The 7,500-nt window shown below is 52.0% G+C and overlaps 1 protein-coding gene across 2 annotated transcripts in view; it reads left to right on the top strand.

Annotated features, from left to right (window-relative positions):
• The first annotated feature begins 5,437 nt into the window (after positions 1-5,437).
• The window catches only part of LOC126569235 (GAS2-like protein pickled eggs), a 32,232-nt gene continuing 30,169 nt past the window's right edge, over positions 5,438-7,500 (top strand). The window contains exon 1 of one of the 2 annotated variants that reach the window (XM_050226192.1): positions 5,438-5,529. The gene's annotated coding sequence lies outside the window, so the exon portion shown is untranslated. Of the gene's footprint in view, positions 5,530-5,765; positions 5,784-7,500 lie in introns of those variants that run through there. The other variant, XM_050226193.1, reaches the window with a different exon arrangement.

The following is a 7,500-nucleotide window of genomic DNA, read 5'->3' as shown; positions in this document are numbered from 1 at the left end:
TGGAAGCAGAGAAGAACAGCAGGAACTGCTGGTTCGTTTGCTGACAAAGGTTGACAGTTTCGTGCTGCACCAAACCGTTCAAGGCGCCTGTGGCGATTTCATCGCCGTTCGTCGTGGTCGTCGTTCGCTTTACGATGGCGCCTGGTGATCCAGCCAGCCGCTTGATCGCATGGACTCTATTGACCGTTCCGTTTTGGAGCGAGCGAGCCAGCGCTCGCGCGCACGCGTCCGGTGCTCTATGGTGCCATAATGGTGGCGACGTGCGAACCCGTTGCCACGACGCTGTCCAGCGTCCACCGAGCGCTTTGCTGACCATGATTAGCCGAACTGAGGTGATCATATGGTAAGCACGTGTCTCCTTCTCTCTCTCTCGCGCCTGCGCTTTAGAACCTTGCACCACTGTTGCTGTTTACTTGGTGATTTCTGTTGTGCAGCTTCACAGATCGAGAGCCCAAGAGGAAGGATCCGTGTGTGGCTCTCTGAACGCCCATCAGAGACCGGATTGAGGATTTGTTGTGCAGCACTACAGTGATGCGCGATTGATCGTTGCACTCGACCATTTCGAACTGGGATTAGGGAGTTGAAGCACGAAACCAAGACTCTTGTGATTTTGTCGTTGAGATGCAGTTCACATTAAGCTCTTTGTTCCAATGGTTTCTTAGATATTTTCGTTGCTCTACTTGCGTTGCCATGCTCTTAATTGATTTCGAACCAGAAAAAAACGCATTAAATAGAAGTAGCTTAGTGCTTAGGTGTTATGCTTAGTAAGCGATACATCTAAGCAGCTCCTCTGATCACCCGATCAACAGTTTTCTCACAAATGCGGTTTGCTGTTCTGTTGGGTGGCACTGTTGGCGTGCCGTCGAGACCACACGCCATCAAGCATCACGATCATCATCATCATCATCGCTGGTTAGGCATGAAAATAGACGCCATCAAAGGCAGAGACCGCAGCGTCAACGACATCGTCGTCACGGCTTCACCGAGTGCCAAAACGACGACGGGTTGTGGCGCGCAGCCTTCCCGCCACCGCCGGAGCCTTGCCGTTCCGAGGCATAGGTTGCTCTCTGTCTGTTGGGCCACGGCGTGTGAGAACGGCTGCTGGAACGGGCCGCTTCGCTGCCGTGTGCCACGAGGCTCGCTCTGAATGATTTATCTGTTCGCCGGTCGTTTCATGGTTGGGCCTCACAGTGGACGCCGTTCCGCTGTATTCGGAAGTAGAAGATGAAGGGACCTTATGGGTCGCCGTCGTCGTCGTCGTCGTCGCCTTCGTGGTTCGTGGGTCTCTCATATGGTCAGTAAATGGGTTTGAGCAAATGTTTTTCAATGTTGTTTTGCCTCCCTCGTAAGCATAAACATCCCATACCACCCCCGGCCGGGGGGGAGGAGGTTGCTTGGGGGTTGAGTTGGTTGATGAAAATGATCTTCATGATGCTCCCTACCGTCACACGGCCCTGGCGGTCCCCAGGCGACTGGCTGGGTGGGCACCGGGGTAGTGCACGGGGGGAGGGGGGGGGGTCTAGGTTTTGGGTTGGCTGGATGAATATGGCAGCATAATATAAACATGGAAATGGGTTGTTTTGCTTACAGTAGAGACCACAATGGGCTTTTACTCTGGCACACACATAACCATATTCCCCAATGGTAGCGCGGAATTGACAACAGCTGGCACTGTGGCCGGCTAGGTCCTCCCCCCGCCCCCCATTGCCTAGCCTAGCGGCTTGCGTTGGTCGTGCCGGATGAAAAGTCACGGATCGATCGCGATCACGGATTCAGTCGCCCTTTTATCACCCCTGCGCGCGCGCACTCACCCCTTTTTAGTTCGTTTCTCTTTTCCAGAGAGTCTCCCCTGAGAAATACTATTTGTATTGCTTTCATGTCTCGTTATCGCTCCGGGCGATGTGCGCTAGCTAGCCCGGGCTTCGGTCGCCCGTTAGTGGGTGCGTGTACTTGCAGTCCAGCAAGCAGCATATCGTGAGCGCATCGATCGAGTTTACGGGCCGTCGTTGCAGCCCCTTTCGAACGACACAATAGAAATCGATCTGCGTGTGGCGTTTTTTTTTCTTTTCTTTTGGTTGGTTTTTGGGGGGAGCCATATGCCACCCCCATTGTAAGGCATTCAAATCATGTAGCACAACGTCAATCGTCAACGCCATCGTATGACGGGCCTGGTGGCTGCCGTTCGCAAGATAGCAAGCCAGGCCTTGTTACTCTCTTTGTACGCGATCTTATGTGCTTTTCGCCGGCGGTTGGTGTGCAGTTTGTCCCATGGTTTGCTCACTACTTACATGTTTTATGATAAATTCGTTCCTTTCCCTTCCTCCCCCCGGGGGGTTGCCCCTTCCTTGCATGTCACACTCGATGACAAAGCTTGTATGACTCACACAGTACTCGGGCGCGCGCTGCTCAGATCATTCGTCGGTGTTCTCTTGCACTCTCCGGGCTCTGGCCCCTTGGGGGAACTGGCAGCATCCGACGGTACCAGCAACGTAACTTATCCTTATATTTGTTTATTTGTTTTCCTGCTTACCCCTCCACCGAGCCTTTGGTTTCGTTTTTGGTATAGATTGTTTGTCTAAAACCGTACCACAAGCACCCCCCTCCCCCGGCGCGTGCACCACCACTGAGGAACCGTCACTAATATGCTGGGAAGTATGATCGAATGGGCATGAAATTAACATTTCGTCCCACCCTGCTCGGCCACCCTCAGTCATATTTGGCTCTTTTTTTTTGTCTGTGTTTAATGTGCCTTTTATGCGTCGTCCTTCCCATGGGAGCATTTTTTTTAGGGACGGGGGTTGAACGATCTCGCAGGTTTAGCAGCCAGCAGCTCTTCAGGCCTTTACTCATTCCTCTGCTCATACTCTCCGCTTTCAAGAGCTGGTTGGTTTTGTTTTGGCTTTCGGATGCGTCGTGTTAGATCATCAACCACACGGAGCGGAGAAACGTTAACGGAGGTTAGGGCTACCAGAATGTCTTCATGCTATGACAGCTGGATTTGTTAGTTTCCGTTTGTAATTCATCGATTTCAATTTCAATCTTTCCGTTTTCAGTGCCTCTTCGTGGTATTGTTAAAAATAGACCAGATACTGATGGTGTATCCTACACCTACAAGATAATACAGCTAGATGCAGTAAGTGCTTCCTCATTCCATGCTACACGCCAGTCAATTTTTTAGCGAATCTTAATGTGAGTAATAACGCTTTTAACATTGGCACTGCGGTGTGCTTCTCTTCTCCAGCAATCGACAACAATGAAACCCTTTCCGCGTTGCAGAGGTACCGCAGCGAATCGATAATATTGAAGGAAGTGCATTGAACGGAAGGGCAGCAGCTTGTCTTCTTTTCAGACCTTTTCGCACTTCAAAAGAACAGAACATAAGAATGCATGAAGCAATATTTTCGTCCCCTCTCTTACCACCTCCTCCCGGAAGCGGCAGCAGCAGCAGCAGCAGCAGCGGCATGATGCATCCTTCTCGCAGTGTCAATTGACAGTCGTCGACACCGTCACGTGGTGGGGATGGAGGCAGGAAATCAAAGCGCAACAGAACAGAACCGAAACCGAGAAGAGCAATGAAAGACCGCGGCAACGGGGCAACGGGCAAGTGAAGATATTAATAAAATGCCATCCATTTGGTGCGTCCGTTGCGGGTTCGGGGCGCGACACGGATTGAGCCATCATAAATTAAACACCTCGCCAGCAGCAGCAGGCAAGCAGGCACGCCAGCTCCAAGACACTGGCGGCCGCGACACGACGGAAGTATCGTGCAGTGCAATGCCAACCGCTGATAAGCTGCTGATGGAGGTGCCAGGAACCAGAGAGCGGGGGCTCTTCTTATAACATCCGTAGGAGTGACTTAAGAATCGTGCTCTTCATGTCTTCATAAAGAAAGCCGAACCGACCGCACCAATTCGTCATCTGGCCGCCGTAGCACCTTCTGTTCCGTGTGTTGCATTACGTCTGCGTCCGCGGTAAGGTACGCGCTTCCGATAATGTTACCACATGCTGTGCGTGACCCGGGCGGGTTATGCTGCTTTTCAATTCTCTTCTCATTCCACCTTTCTTTACCCTTTTTTTTCTCTCTTTCTTTACCTTGAGATGAAGCCTACGAAGCGTGTTAGTGTGACCGTGAATCGTTGCACCCTTTGTGGTCGGTCGGATATATCTGTGCCGTGGAGGAGACATTGCGACGTTTGGACGATTTGGACGGCTGCACGGTGCATCCCGCATGCAGCGGTATGTCGCCATGCGGTCGTGGAATGCGTGCGTGCTCAGGGACACCACACCACGTTGCACCAGCGCTGGCAGGTCGGTTGCAGTTTTTTTTTTTTTTGTTCCAAACATCCTACCGTGTCTCTGTTTGGCTTTCCCACTCGCTACGGTTTCCAATCCCCTTTCTTTAGTTAGATATTTTAGTTTAGTTTTTGTACCTTTTGCCTTCGCCGGGCGCTACCACTTAAGCTCGAGTGACTTATGGGTGCTATGTAGGCACCATCGGTATAGCATGACATCGGCTAAAAGCGTGAAGAAGGAAGGTTGCAAACTGCATTGCAACCGTGCGCTCGCTCTCTCTCTCTCTCTCTCTCTCTCTCCCTGGCGTGCTGCTTTGACTAGTTTGGTTTCGTAGCAACAAAACTGTGTTTTTCGACCAGCGTGCACGCAACGTTTATTAAACAAACACGTTCACAAACTGTAGTTTGGTGTCCGGCTGTGGCTTTACAACAGCTTTGGACTCTCTACGCGTGAAGATGCATGAAACCTCTGGAAAGCTTATTGAATTTGTTTTTTTCTCCCTTTCGGCGACATTACTCATCGATCGATCGCTAACGACGATAAGGAAGAACGCAGATCGTTCTCGCTGCTCGCAAGCTGCAAATCCAGTTATCGGATCGGGTTGATCATAACAGTAAAGCAAACAAATTACACCACTCCATCACGGGATATCGAATGCTTTATGATTTTTATAGTTTTTTTTTTCTTTCCTTTTTCCCAAAGGTCCCTCTGCATAAGGCCATCACACATCCTCGCATGATCCTGTGGCTCGGAAGCGAGACTACTTTGGTGTCGCTTGAGTCATCGCTCGCCATAATTTCAATGTCACCGCAGCGTGTCGGCGGCCGGTCGATCCGATCCAGTGGCCTGTGCATGAACATGCACACTGACACATACATTGCCTCATCGTCAGCCCCGTGTGGCCGTACACTATCGTCCCGCCATCATGTGGTGGCATCCTTCCGCTTGTTGTTGGCTTCGTGCAGCAGGATTCCTTCGTTTCTGCGAGAGCATGATGCTCCTCGGCCGTTCGCTCTCGCGTGTTCCGGCCCGCTCTCTCTCCCTCGTGCGCGCGAGAGAGCGCACGTGCGTACGATCTCTCCACGATTCATTCATCCAACCGAACGGCGCGAATGGGGTGGAGGCGAACTCGGGCGACCGGAGTCGTCTACAAAACGCATACTTTTCATTTCGTTCGCCCGAAGTTCATGATTTGACTCGCGACCGTTCGGACGTAAAGCGGTGCGGTTCTCTGCGGTAAGAACAACGGCGCACCACGGACAAACTAAACGCTACGGGGTTTGCTCTGGTCGGTGGTGGTCCTGGTCCACACGCGGACGGAGAAGTATAGTGTGTATAGTGTAGCTAGGAGAGTGCTTGTGCCGCCAATAGATACCACCCGCTCAGCTGGTGGTTTCAACGCATAGCCACCCTCCGCTGCGTTGCGTTGCGATTGCGCGACGCCCATTTTCCTTGTCCACTCCAGCCAAGTGTGCCCTCCCCCCGAAAAGGTGTCCACCGATTGTGTGTTTTCCTTTGACAAAACAATAGTTTGTGCGATACTGGTGTGCGCGTGTGTTTAAGTATGTGTGTGGGGGGTACGGTTGGCTGCAACTCTTTCACTGCAGTGTAATCGGATTAGCCCCAAAAAGGTTCTGCCGCTCGAAAACTCGAAATGTCGGCGGTGTTGTTCCCTTTGATACGTGAAGTTGGCAAACGAAAACAATCATCAGTAGGAACTGAAATCGGCCAGAAGTCACTCCAACAGTAGGCTTCTAATTGCTGCCAGAATCCGTGTCCGTGGAATTGAAGTGCCCCCAGCCAGAGTACTCCAATGAAGCATTCTTAAGGAGCCCCGTTTTCCCTGTGAGAGCGAGGACCTGGTGGTCATGGTACTCAATCACAAAAGTGTGCGCTGTTCCAGGACTCGTGCAGGACCATTTTTCTTAAGCGGTACCACATCAACTCCAGCTCGGCACCTTTTAGCAAGCATTTATGCTGAGACACGTGCTGCAAAGTTGCGCTGGGAGGAGTCAATAGTGGTGACGAACAACACATACACAGGCGACCGCACACAACAATGCTCAAGCATTGTTTTGGGCTTTTGGCCGCCAGCTAACCAGCCAGTCAGCCAGCCAGCCAACCTGCTTGCCTGTCTGCCTGTCTGTCCGTTTGCCCTCGCGGCAGCGCACCACCGGTAGGCCTTGAAATGTTTTTGGGTTTGAATGAGGCGAATGATTTTCCCCTTTTTTTTTCTCATTCACCGCCTTCTTCGGTTCGGTTGCGCTCGGTCTGCAGGCCCAGCAAACCCAAAAACCCGCAAGATTGCCCTGGGGCGTGTTAGTAGTATGCGTTTTGGGGGTTGTGGTAGATTCGGTTTATGTTGATGCGCGCACTAATGGTGCAACCGACCGCCGCCCGTCCGACCGACCGAGCCCTCTTTTGCTCGCTCGTTCGGATGCTGTGTTACCATGCACGTCATCCGGTTGATTTGTTGCAAAGGATCGGAAATCGATTTTGCGCCCACAGGAATGGAAAACCTTCCCTAATGTGTACGCGTGTGGTTCTGCGGGTTGGGAAGCGGATTCACCGGGATTGTAGAATCAATTTCTTGTTTTTCACACAATCTGCTGCCCCGGGTGCGCTGCCAGCTGATTGTGCGGGGTGGGAACATCGATTTGAAGCGTTCGTGCATTGCACGGACCGCATCATCGCCGTTTCCGCCTGGAAATGCTACTCAGGAAGGAAAACACATAGTAACCATAGTGCTAGAGAAAGAGAGAATTTGTTCGAGAGCGAGAATATCCTCCGGAGGGGTGGGCAAAGCCAAGTCTCACACCATATCTCACCGGGAGAAGGAATTTTCATTTCAGTTTTCCAAACGATCCATACGCCGCGTCACGTTGTCTCGGTCGTCGCGGTGTGCCTGCAGCGGCTCGTTGGCCGGGCCACGATTCCTCCTTTTCTCCTCCTGCGGGCCTGGTATTTTTTTCTCTCTCTCTCTGTATTTGCCCGCGGGTCACGACCGTTTTGTGGCAAGTATAGAAGCCATAACGAGAGCTGGACTATCCACGCGAGGAGCAGACCGCCGCCAGCAAGATCTCGCACCACACACGTCGATGAGAAAACGGTGGTAGAAAGGGAGAGAGAATACTGCGACCACCAGTAGGGGAGCGAGAGATGGCGAGATAGTGAGAATAAAATGGGGAGCTCCAGCACGGCGGGGGG

Source organism: Anopheles aquasalis, chromosome 2 (genome assembly GCF_943734665.1).
Source record: "Anopheles aquasalis chromosome 2, idAnoAquaMG_Q_19, whole genome shotgun sequence".
NCBI lineage: Eukaryota > Metazoa > Arthropoda > Insecta > Diptera > Culicidae > Anopheles > Anopheles aquasalis.
The sequence above is the reverse complement of the archived record's forward strand: the minus strand, read 5'-3'. Positions and strand labels throughout refer to the sequence as shown.